This window comes from Abramis brama (genome assembly GCF_963993115.1).
Source record: "Abramis brama genome assembly, chromosome: 2".
Classification (NCBI taxonomy): Eukaryota; Metazoa; Chordata; class Actinopteri; order Cypriniformes; family Leuciscidae; genus Abramis; species Abramis brama.
The window spans coordinates 16,517,090-16,530,597 of NC_139964.1; the positions used below are offsets into that span (position 1 = coordinate 16,517,090).

Consider the following 13,508-nt stretch of genomic DNA (forward strand, 5'->3'; position numbering starts at 1 on the left):
GGATCAGAACATGACGCATGTCAAACTCAAACCTGACGTGAGAAAAACAGTTCAGATGTGTAGAATCCTCCACATTCCCCTTATGTGTCTCACACTGTTGAGTAAATAGTTGAGCTAAGTTAACTCAATTAATCCACTCCAGTTAAAGTCAACTTAAATACTTTTGTTCATCTAATGACTACCAGGTAATCTTTTCAGCTCAAAACTTCGTGTCAAGAAAACCAACAAAAAAAGTGGAGCCAACTTGACAAATTAAGGCAACCTATCCTACTTAACTTTTACTTAACTTAACTCAACTAATTCACTCCAATTAAAGTCAACTTAAAAACTTTTGTTCAAGAAATGAGTAGCAGGTAGTGTTTTGAACTTAAAACTTCTTGTCAAGCCAACTAAACAATGTTTAGCATTTAGCAATGCAAGCAGCTACAATCCTTGTTTTTTATCTCAATGTTTTATTTTCAATGTTAACTACACGACATGAACATCATTTGCCTCTTTAAACTATATGCAGACAGTTTACCCTTTTCACCCGGGCAAATAAGGCGTGAAAGTTGCAATGAGAAACACCCTGAGCACTCAAATCTCAAACATGGTGATGATCAACAATTGTAATTCAGTAAAAATATGAACTCTGAAACATATAACAGCTAAATATCATTTTTATATAATAGTTACCACATATTTTTTTCAAGCTGAAATGCATGCTGGGAAGTACACTGTAAAAAAAAAACTTACCATAACATTCACCATACCTTGCCAAAAAAAAAAAAAAAAAACCTGTAGCAATATTTATGTTTACAGCATTGAACTTAAACAACTTTTGGTTTCCAGTACTTTACAGTAAATACGCTAGAAATATTTATGTTTTACGGCATTGAACTAAAGTTTACGGGAAAAAAAACAAACAATGGTGACAAAAAGAATATTCAGTTAGGAAAAGGACATTTCTAAGACAATTCAGATCATAATTTATTCTTACTGCAATGCATGATGGGAGCCATGAATGAGTTTTGATTGGTGGCACCCAGAATGCACTGCAACATGCTTTATTATTGTCACCATTGTTGAGATTCACAGGCTTATTCTTGATGTCTGTGTGTCCAAATAAAATGCTTTTGATCAGAACAACTTTTAAGAAATATTTTGGATTATATTGAAAATGCTGGAAATGATATACTGTTTTTGCTGTGTGAGTTCATGGGTGGAATAAACACATGGCAGGACTTTTACTTTCTGACCCCTGGACTTTCCACCTCTGTATTGTTACTGATGTATTTTCGCCATTGAAACATGGATTGAGCAATTTTACAAAATACACAGAAAATTCCCCTGTGTTAAATTTAACACCACTCTATGTTTATATGGGAACCACCAGCAGGGTGTTAAAAGTAAAACTGAAGCAGTGTTAGAGTTAATTAGATAATTAAATAATTAATTGAGTGATGATTGTTTGATTATTGAAGACACCTGATGATAACAAGCAGAATAACTGAAGAAAAGAGAAACAAAAGAACCACAACTGACTTCCAGACACAGCCTCAGATGAAATCATGAAAAGACATGAAATCTCTCTTATTACAAACCAGTTTGACCTTATTTCTGTCAATCATCTACAGAAGATCTTTTTGAGAATGAACAGAGTTTTAGATGTAGATGTTTCATTGATAATGTTTGATCATTATGGTGATCACTGTTCCTTTTAGTTGGGCAGTTTGACTTTATGTTTTTTTTTTATGTTAGTTGTTGTCTTTGTAACAGTGTTTACTAAAACACAGACTTTGTTGCAAAGGAAACCATAAACAAAAATGCTATATATAACAAATGCTCATCTTTTGGAAGAGGATGTTATTCTCTCGCGTGCATGACCACAGTTCCGACGCGCTCGTCACCGTTCAGAATCTCGGGAACGCGAGCAGCGATTTCAGAAACACGAGCACCAGGAAAGCAGTGACTGTGCACCTTACTTTTACCTAACGTAGCGTGTACGTGCCGAACGATGGAATCGCCGATGATCACAGCATCGCGTTCTGTTTCGCGAAGAAGGGAGAAGCGGTTTTGGGTGGATATCTCGAAAACCGGGAGGGTCGGAGAGAGTCTTGGTCTAGACCTGACTCGCGTCTTCCGCTGCGGAACCATCCAGGCTTCGTGGTGGGTTGTTGGAGCCGGAGTGAACGAGACCATGGCTGATCGCGACCTCGGCGCTCGGGACCGATGCTGAGAAACGCATGGAGTAGACGAGGTCGGAGTCAGCGGGTTAGTAACGTTAATCACTGATTTGTGTGCATCGGCGCGTGATGTTTCAAGAGCTAAACGCCGGTCTCTCAGCTCGGCTTGTCTCACTAAAAGGTCGTGGATCTGTTTCTCAACAGCTTCCAGCTCAGACTGCAGTGCGTGCAGCTCAAATGTGTCCTCACCTGCACCAAAAGGTAGACTACTTACATCTGATATATTCGCTATTTTAACAGATGGACAGTAAGTTAGCAACGACGCTACCAGTGATGCTATCAATATTAATACTAATTTATGACTGAAGTCTTGGATATAATCCATCTTTTTAGTGGTACAGGTGTAGAGTAGACGCACGATAGGCGAAAAATGTTTGTTTGTAAGTGAGTGTGGAGAAGACGCGTTCAGTCGTGATCCCCAGGAGTAACCTATAAGAGTATCCGATGTTGGATCACTAAAAGGCTTGAGACGCGTCTGCTCAACAGTCCGCGTTGTAACTATGAGGTGAGGAAAAGTAGAAAATGTTCGTTGTAAGTGAGTTTAAAGAGAAAAATCAAGAATTATAAATCAAATCGATGGAGCTCCAAAGACAACAACGCGTTCAGACGCGACGCATGCGCATTCCACCATGCAAGCTCCGACCCACAACAGCTTTGGAACCACACGATGGCAACTTGCACCATGACTTTTGACCCTCACGGACCCACTAACGGACTCATTTTTCAACCACTTCAAGAATTGTCCACAATTGCAACTGACCATGCAAGTATATCAATTTATTGAGGTGCTCTGAAAATGATCAGCTGATGGTTCTTTTCATACTAAAATAGATCTTGCTCCATAGTTCTATTTCCTGTTTCCGGTTCCATAACACTCACCACTTGACCTATGCATGTATGGATGGATGGATGAATGTATGTATGTATGTATGTTTGTTTGTTTTGTTTAGTTTAGTTATGTTTGTGATTTAGTTAATAAAACTTGTGCACAATTATGAATTTGGTTTCTGATCCTCTGTTTGCATACAAAGTCCCTTTTACGATTTTGATCTTGTTACATGCTCTAATTGCTGTACATAAGGAATAATTAATTTTCAGCGACCATGAAAGATACATTTTCCTTAGAATAAATGAATAATCAAAGAGTTCGTTGGAACTGATTAATTGATTGTAATATTAATTTGGCTTACCTCAAAGTTAATCTAATTAACTGACCCAAATATTAATAATTAATCATAATTGGTAATTATGGATTATTATTAATATTTCCCCTTTGAGCTAATATCGTTACAACTAACACACATAAATCAAATGTCACACATAGGAGGCAGTGCAATCCTAACCTGCATACTTTTCTTCTAGTACATTACTTTTTTTTCCTATCAGTCTCTGGAATTGCCAGTCTGCTGTAAACAAAGCTGATTACATCTATTTCTAGTCATTCAGGTCTCAGCGTCATGGCCCTGACTGAGACCTGGATCGGACCAGAGGACACCGCCACACTGGCTGCCCTCTCCACTAACTTCACTTTCTCACACACCCCTCGGCTGACCGGAAGGAGAGGAGGTACTGGTCTTCTCATCTCCAATGATTGGAAATCGTATCCTTTACCATCTGTGTGTGACAACAGCTCATTTGAATCACATTCAACTACTATCACCAGTCCTATTGAAAATCCCTTTAGTAGTTGTTTATCCTCCACCAGGTCAGTTTGGCAGTTTCTTGTGTTACTCTCATCCTTCCCTGAGGATGGTACTCCTCTCCTCGTTCTTGGAGACTTCAAAATCCACATAGAAAAGCCTCAGGCTGCTGATTTCCACACTCTGCTCGCCTCATTCGACCTCAAACGAGTATCTACTGCCGCTACTCACAAATCAGGTAACCAATTAGACCTTATTTACACGCGCTACTGCTCCACTGACCATACACTGGTGACTCCACTGCACACAATCTCAGATCACTTCCTCCTCACTCTTAACCTCAACCTGCCTCAGGACACAACACACACTCCTCCACAGGCCACCTTTACGCTCACACTCACCCTCTCGCCTTTCCTCTTTGGTCTCATCCACACTTCCTCCACCTGATCAGCTCTCAACACTAGATACTAACAGTGCAACTGATAATCTTTTCTCCACTCTAACATTGGGTTTGGACAACTTCTGCCCCCTTTCCTCCAGGCCAGCCCGTGCCACACCCTTCTCCGAGAACATTGTTCTAAACTCAGGGCTGCAGAGAGGAAGTGGTGAAAATCGAAAGATCCAACTGACCTTGGTCTGTACCAATCCCTCCTCTCTTCCTTCTCTGCTAATGTCTCTACTTCTAAAATGACTCACTATCACAACAAAATGAACAATTCTTCTGACTCTCGTCCACTTTTCAAAACCTTATCTCTTCTTAGCCCTCCTCCTCCTCAAATCTAGACTAAAAACACATCTCTTTGACCTAGCATACACATAACACATTATAGACTTATATAATTCAATGTTAGGCTGCATAGATTAGGTCAGCCGGAACCGGGAACACTTCCTGTAAATCCTAATGCACTCGTTACATCATAAGAAGGATGGCATCTACACTAATATTAGTCTCTCTGTTTATCCCGAGGTTTAAAGCAGTCCGCCGGATCCAGGCCGTATCCAGATCTGATGAAGGACCTGCGCCTGGACGTGACGACAACACAGTCCTGAAGTGTCAACCAGTCTCTCCCCTGTGAAGGTGTGTTAAAACGGTGTTGTGTTAGCGGCCCCTAAGTTAATAACTAATGACCGTTGCGACGTAAGTGAATCAATCAAAACTAACTTTAGCTGGACAATAACTTTATTCTAGAGCTGCTGTAAAGCCAAAACACTCTCTGTTACTTTAATTTCCTATTATCACTGTAAAGCTACTTTGAAACAATCTATATTTTTACAAGTGCTATATAAATGAAGATGACTTGACTTAGCTACCGCTGTGCTACGCTGGGAAGGAGACCAGAGGCCATTTTTGAATGGATGTCAATGGAGGAGAGGTTTCATAAAACTTTAGTGAAGAGATAGCTTATCATTTAATGAATCGACAGCCCATCATCTAATCTTCAACATGTTTGCTCCAGTAGTAATGAAAAGATTCACCTTGAACTCTGTCATGGAAACTAGCATGTATAAACCTTAATTGAACTATTTAATAATCAATAAAAAAGGAATTTATACCTGTTTTATATTATGCTGTAGCGACATTGGACCAGCGGTTTGGAAAATGGATGGATGGATGATTCAGTTGCGGCGCCATCTTCTGTTCAGATGCAGGAATTCATTTGGCAATCGACTCTCACAGTGCATTGTGGGTATTCTCTAGCCGTTGAGTATGGCCCTGTCCCAAATGGAACCCTAAGCACTCGCGGTCTTCCTCTGAGTCCGCACTTTCGTGACGTAATGCCGCTTTGACTGTCGGGAAGAAGTCTGCTGCGGAGCCCGCATCAGCGCGGGTTCGGCAAAAGTGCGCATCAAGGGCGCAAATTGACCACATGGGGGCGCTCGCGAGCACCCTTCTGAGATCTAAAAATGACAAATGGGACACATTGCGGTCTCATGGACTTAACGGACATGCGCATGGGGCAACCGTTGTAAGTCCACAAGACCGAAAGTGCACATGAAGTGTGCCATTTGGGACAGGGCCTATATATCTGTTGTACACTTGTTATTGCGGTGCATTGTGGGATTGAATGAGTGCCCTCGATGACGTCCACTATGGTTTCAGACACCACTACAAATGGCTGTTCCCTCAAATAATGCCCTATTTAAGGGTATAGGGGGCGATTTCGGACACAGCCTCAATGACGTCAAGGCTGTAATGCGATTGGTTATCAAGGCACACATGATCCAAGTTAGCTGTTACACTTTTTCCAATGGTAGAGCCACAGATCCTGGTCTCTCCCAGTAATAAGACCATCTCTGGTATAAAGCAGGCTTTAGGTGATCGTCAGCTCCTAACGTCCGGTCTGAAGCTGCTGGCCTGAAACTGCTGTCACGTATATAGTTCTGCAGTCAGACACATCTCGTCTCATATGTGCTCGTTCAATCCCTCAAACTGCCACCAGAGGTCACCATCTCCTGCGACTGACATCAACCTTGATGAGCCTCACCTGTAAATCACTATCATTCATCTTCATAATTATTCATCTTCAACTTACAGAAACAGATCATCATTATTCTTTAATTTAGTTTAGTTCAGTAATGTTGTTCTCTTGTTGAGGGAGGGACAGTGATATTTCCGTCGCTGGGCGTTCGTTAATAAACAGTGTTAACCACACAAAGTCCTTCAATGTAAAGCTAAAGTGCTTGTGTTAAAACAGTCAGTCATTTGGTTGCTGTTGATCTGATGAGCTTCAACACGGTAAGACAAACACACTCTTGCTTAAAAGAAACTGATGATTATTGCTCATATAACATGCGTGACTTTACATGAGAAATGTTAAGAATAGGGTGATTTACATATACCTGTTTAAGTGATTATATTAATGCTTTATTATAGATATATGTTATGCTGATGTGGGTCAGAATGGCTCCTCTTCCTCTGATCTTCTTTCTGCTCATGATTCACGGTGAGTCTCTCTTACATTCACATTAGAAACACTCTGATGTTTTATTTAAGGCCTCATGAGCGGCTGATCTGCACTTTCTTCTGTCCTGTTCTCACATATTTCTCTCTGAAACAGGAAGTTTGTGTTGAACATGTCAAGCGCTCGTCCCTTTTAGAAATGTCCAATAGTCTTTTGCTACTTGCTAGTCAGTGTCACATGGTTTAGGGGAAGGGACTTTCTCAAAGTTCAGAGCATTTGATTGGACAAAACTCTCTTCACTCTGTCTGTACATTTACTTCTGCTTTTCTGCAACACCCTCCATCAAAGTTCATCAGGGCTGCCAACTTTTGAGTTTAGTTTGGAGTGATGATTATGGAAAGGGGATTGATGGGGTGTAAAAAAATATATAATTTTAAATCTCTTTCACAAATTCAATTCTTGTGATTTGATTCCGATTTGATTCAATATCGATTAATTTGGATAAACATTAGGTACAGTAGATACATGTTCATTTTCCTCAAGGAAATAAAAAAAAATCACACATTGCTGTAATCATACAGAGCCCTGTCAGCTATTATTATTAAAGATTAAAAATAACAACTCTAATTAAATATGTGTGTTTATAATATAATAACAACATAATACTATGTAAGTGATATAGGTAAAAATATAATAAATATGTAGGCTAATATAGTGCACATATTTAGCAAATGGTCTCTATAGCTAATATTTCTAGCCAATTAACATGCTATGGTCATTAAATGGATTTCCTGGGGTAAATTTAGGCAAGGCAAGGCAAGGCAAGTTTATTTATATAGCACATTTCATACACAATGGCAATTCAAAGTGCTTTACATAGAAGAAATTAAAATAATAAAAAGAAATAAGAATAATTAAAACAGTTTAGAAAAATAAAATAAAATACAGTACAGTACAAACAGTCGGACGAACAGCGGCACAGTGCTCATTCAGTAAATGCATAGCTAAACAGTAAAGTGTTTTGAGTCTGGATTTGAATATGACTACTGTAGGAGCACGTCTGATCTCCTCTGGAAGCTGGTTCCAAATGTAATGTTATGCTTCTCCAGCGTTATGTAACGTTATGTGATATACTTGTTCTCCAGCTGTTTTATTGACTTCTTTCCGTGGTTGAAAAACACTTATTGATCGATATTATGTGTGAGGTGTTGCACACACAGAAGAGGCTGTGTTTTCTGGTGGCACATATAATTTGTATTTCTGTCACACGCTGTACAATCTGAAAATTCAACAAAGACAATAATTAATTAGTTTTTGTTTCACAGTGTTGAAATAGCGAGAAGGGTCTGACTGCAGAGCCACAGAGCCACAGTTTTACCCCAACTACAGTTTTACCCCACAGCACTTTTGTATTCAAAATGCTCATCTTGCTGTTCTTGCTCTTCTTGCTGTTGCCAATTTCACAATTTTTTTCTTTTTCTTTTTACTTCTTGGTGTAATTGCGCTTGTATAATTTCATAGTGAATGATCAATGGTAATATGGTAATGGTAAAATAATGGTATGTCTGACCTGATATACACCATAATGGTGTGTCCTCACTGAAAGGTAACTGTAAATTAAATTGTATTCTTGGTTATGACTCCAACAAATTAATAATATGTTCACACTTTAAGTCTGTTTGAAATGAACTTTTATTTGTGCTCAAGTTTACGCATTAACCCCAGGCAGAATTAATTAACTTAAGGAATTAGAGTTATCTTGACTTTAGACTAATAATGACCCTTTGAATGTCTATTCAAAAGTTTGTTTGTTATGCCAGGCTTTCAAAAATAAAGTGTGTTTATTATACAAGGCTGTTCATTTTTGGAGATTAAAGTGTTCATGTGTAATGATGTGGAGGACGCAGTAAGATCCAATTGCAGCTTTATTAGAATAATCAACAGGCAGGGTAAATCAGGGGCAGACAGAACAATGGAGATAATCTCAGAGCAGAAACAGAAAACAGGCAAGGGTCGAGGCAGGCGGCAGGAATCACAGTCCAATGAACAATCCGGGTCAAGACAGGCAGCAGAAGAATCAGAAGTCGGTATAAACAATCCAAGGTCAGTAACAGTTCAGCAAACACAGGGAAACCACTCAGAAATTGTACGCCGGGGCAATGCAATACTTCACAGAGAAGTGGAGTGTGGAAGTGGCTTTTATGTGTGTGTGAATGAGGTGCAGGTGTGTGTAATCAGTGCAGTGCAGGTGTATGAAGTAATCAGTCCAGGTAGATGCAGGATGGGAAATGTAGTCTGTAAGTGAATATGATAGTCCGGTGTGGAGTGCCCTCTGGTGGCTCTCAAGGGCACTCCAGCTGGTGACGTTACATCATGACACAAGCATTATATTATTTCATTAAAGGAGCCTTAAGGCCTGTGAGCAACAGCAGGAGCAAAAAATAACAGCAGGAGTAACAATAACCATTAGATAGTTTTAGGACAGAACAGTCGCTAAGATTTAAAAATGAAATGTGACAGGGCAAAACTGCTGGGGCTGCGGTCCAGTCCAAAACTGTCATGCCCTTCACTCGCTAACTTCCCTCCGTCTCGTTCACTCGGATGTACGTCATTGCTTACGTTGCACGAGTGCCCACTACTGGCGGAAACTGCAGTGGGAACATCCTAAGCCCTTGATCACTTGCGATCAGCTATGGAGCTGATTTATTATTTAAAAATGTTTTCCCTTTAAGAATTTGTTTAACGCAGCATCCAAATGTACATAGGTGTGTCTGGGTTTTGTTAAATTGGGTTGTGGTGATTAGACAAGATATGTGGTGACGTCACAATCAAATTGTGGGACATATAGGTGCCTGAAGTGTACATATGAAGTAGACTCGCTCCCTCTGTCAAAATCGAGGGAATGAGGGTCATAAAAACTTCCTTCGTCCACTTCACGAAGTGGGGTCAAGCAGGGACACGCAAACGTTTGCATTATGTTTTGTGATTTCACCAGAACGAATAAGAGAGTATCCGCAACGCAACGGACTGAAGCGCGCGTCCAAGTGAAGACAGTGCGGTGTGTGCGCGAGCCACACGAGAAAACACTGTATCCGCGCCACTGATCGCTACAGCACGTTAGTCTACGCTGATTGACCGAACGCACGTGGAACACCAGCACCCGCCATTTTTAAAACAGCTAGAATGTAAACACACAGATTATAGCCTATATATTTACTCCATAAACTAACTATACAAACATGGAAAACAGTGATAGGTGGGTCTCTAAACCTTTATGCTGAAGAGAAAATCCAACGCAACTTTGAGGGGACCAAGCCAAACATGATTATGTTTATCTGCCCAGCTAGCAACACTGGACATCAACCACACGGCATAGGCTAATAACGTTTTTTTTTTCATTTACTGTCTACTTTCTATAACAGCTCTATCTAATAACATATTAAACAGTACTGTTAGACAGATCGCTAACTAATAAACACAGAGAATGCGAGCATTGTTTGCTCTGGCGTTCTCAGCGCCGCCAAAATAAAGGCCCGTCACGCCGTCAAAATAAAAGTCACCGTGCTTGCGTCACGCCCTTACCCCTCCTACCAGTTCCTATGGCCACTTGGCCAGTGCGAACGCAAACAGCAAAACCGAGTTTGGGGGAGAGTAGTTCTTAGAACTGTTTAGAAGTGGACAGTTCCTAGAACTAAGTTCCTGTAACTACTTGGTCGGAAAGCGGCTTATATATATATAGCCTATGTCACATAGCACATCCTGTTTTTGATTTGAACATTGTCTAGAGTTTATCTTATTTTTTATTCAGTGTACATAAGAGTTACCTATACAGTTTTATCGGTAGATGCTAAGAGACATTTATTTATATATTACCTGTTTGCAAACTTCTTTTTTTCTTTTTCTTTGATGGCACATTTTCCTGGCCTTTTTGCTCCCCCCTGTGCTTTACAGCTTTACAGGGGGCATGGCTTATCTAAATGAGATGTAAATGAGCCCTATTGTCACTCCCAGCAGGAGAGAGAGGTGAAAACTGCACAATCTTTAGAGGCTGTTTTCTTCCCTTTGAGCTTTTTTGAGTGCCTACCTTCAAATGGCCACAACTTCTCCAAATATGATCAGATTTCCATGTGTTACACATTGTTGGAAAGCTTGGAGACTACACTTTCAGAATCTGTGAATAACTCAAAATGCCTTGAGTGATTCACTTGTGTCCACTTTCCATGATCAGTCACATATACATTTCAGTAAGTTTTACTGTGTCTTTCAACATAGCCTACCTATTGTTCATTCGTTGATGATCGGTTCATGTGCCGCTTGAACTGAGGTGCTACAGTGATCTGCCACTTCACATTTACAAGCGCCAAAACTATATTTATTCTTTTTATTTCGTAATAAAATTGACAGAATCTGCACTGTAAAAAAAGAAAAGTTGACTTAACTTAAAATTATAAGGCAACTTGCTGCACAGATTTTTTTGAGTTGACTCAACTAAAACATCTCTATAGTTGAGTTGACTCAACTACAACATCTCCAGTTGAGTAAACTCTGTTAGTTGAGTCAACTCAAAAAATCTGTGCAGCAAGTTGCCTTATAATTTTAAGTTAAGTCAACTTTTCTTTTTTTACAGTGTGAGAGCTTAGAATTTAAAAGTAACCAGCTCTGTCTTGTCTGTCAGTGCAAGTGGTGTAAAGTCCAGGTTCAGAAAGTAAAAGTCCTCCTCAGTATTTTGTTCACCTGGATTTGCTAATTCAGACAGGAGAACTAATTAGTGGAATCAGCTGCTGAGTTTATGGGTGGAATAAACATATGGCAGGACTTCTACTTTCTGACCCCTGGACTTTACACCTCTGCCCATAGAGAGGCGTTGGCCGTTTTTATAATGCTTGCAGTTTGCCGAGTTCTGTTGTTCTCACGCAATGAATGTTTAGCAATTTTTCTCTGCGTGAGAAAATGTGTGTGTGGCGTGAGAGTGTGTGAAACGTGTCGATTAGAGTCTCAGGCTGAATGTGTGACAGTTCACAGCCCTGCCCTAGCACTAGATTGTGAATATCTTGTGTTCTTGTTCTCAGAAGTGAATGTTTATGTTAAATATTTATTTTGTCATATTCCAGGATTTACAGTTTGTCTGAATTGCTAAACACTAAACCCACTTCTCTGAACCAAATTATCAGTAGCCTAAACCAATTTGACGAATAAATCACTCTTTCTGTAAAACATTATACAAGTTCAGGAAGTTAAAACACTGTTTGCAAATCTCATGCACTCTTTTTGCAAAACACTAAACACATTCTCACTCACTAAAACACATTTCTCACAGTGATGCACTTATGTTTCAAAATGCTAAACACAGGCAGGCTAAAGTTAAACACAACTACAACACAGTTGTCATCGTTTACACACAACAACTCAAAATTGTTCAGACTTATTTCTAATGATGAGACCAAACCAACTGTACAAAATACAAGACAGTTTAAAGTGCCTAAATTGACTCAAAATGTTGCACTGAATGTTGAGAACAACAATGGATGGAAGCAATATAAGAGGGAGAGGAGGAAGAGTGTGAGTATAAGAGGAAGAGTATGAATATAAGAGGAGGAAGAGTATGTGTATAAGAGGAGGAAGAGTGTGAGTATAAGAGGAGGAAGAGTGTGAGTATAAGAGGAGGAAGAGTGTGTGTATAAGAGGAGGAAGAGTGTGAGTATAAGAGGAGGAAGAGTGTGTGTATAAGAGGAGGAAGAGTGTGTGTATAAGAGGAGGAAGAGGAGGAATAGTGTGAGTATAAGAGGAGGAAGAGTGTGTGTATAAGAGGAGGAAGAGTGTGAGTATAAGAGGAGGAAGAGTGTGTGTATAAGAGGAGGAAGAGTGTGTGTATAAGAGGAGGAAGAGTGTAAGAGGAGGAAGAGTGTGAGTATAAGAGAAGGAAGAGTGTGAGTATAAGAGGAGTATAAGAGGAGGAAGAGTGTGAGTATAAGAGGAGGAAGAGTATGTGTATAAGAGGAGGAAGAGTGTGAGTATAAGAGGAGGAAGAGTGTGAGTATAAGAGGAGGAAGAGTATGAGTATAAGAGGAGGAAGAATGTGAGTATAAGAGGAGGAAGAGTGTGTATAAGAGGAGGAAGAGTGTGAGTATAAGAGGAGGAAGAGTGTGTGTATAAGAGGAGGAAGAGTGTGTGTATAAGAGGAAGAGTATGAGTTAGAGGAGGAAGAGTATGTGTATAAGAGGAGGAAGAGTGTGAGTATAAGAGGAGGAAGAGTATGAGTATAAGAGGAGGAAGAGTGTGAATATAAGAGGAGGAAGAGTATGTGTATAAGAAGAGGAAGAGTGTGAATATAAGAGGAGGAAGAGTATGTGTATAAGAGGAGGAAGAGTATGTGTATAAGAGGAGGAAGAGTGTGAGTATAAGAGGAGGAAGAGTGTGAATATAAGAGGAGGAAGAGTATGTGTATAAGAAGAGGAAGAGTGTGAATATAAGAGGAGGAAGAGTATGAGTATAAGAGGAGGAAGAGTATGAGTATAAGAGGAGGAAGAGTGTGAATATAAGAGGAGGAAGAGTATGTGTATAAGAAGAGGAAGAGTGTGAATATAAGAGGAGGAAGAGTATGTGTATAAGAGGAGGAAGAGTATGTGTATAAGAGGAGGAAGAGTGTGAGTATAAGAGGAGGAAGAGTGTGTGTATAAGAGGAGGAAGAGTGTGTGTATAAGAGGAGGAAGAGTGTGTGTATAAGAGGAGGAAGAGGAGGA

The 13,508-nt window shown here is 39.9% G+C and overlaps 1 protein-coding gene and 1 long non-coding RNA gene across 2 annotated transcripts in view; both read left to right on the top strand.

Annotated features, from left to right (window-relative positions):
• LOC311077948 (B-cell receptor CD22-like) overlaps positions 1-13,508 on the top strand; it is a gene marked incomplete at both ends in the record, with an annotated part of 214,999 nt that overhangs the window by 184,187 nt on the left and 17,304 nt on the right. The window lies entirely within an intron of this gene.
• LOC311077809 lies at positions 3,668-6,257 on the top strand. Its single transcript, XR_014604998.1, has 4 exons — positions 3,668-3,791; positions 3,931-4,103; positions 4,406-4,943; positions 5,441-6,257. It is a non-coding gene; the product is annotated as an uncharacterized lncRNA (long non-coding RNA).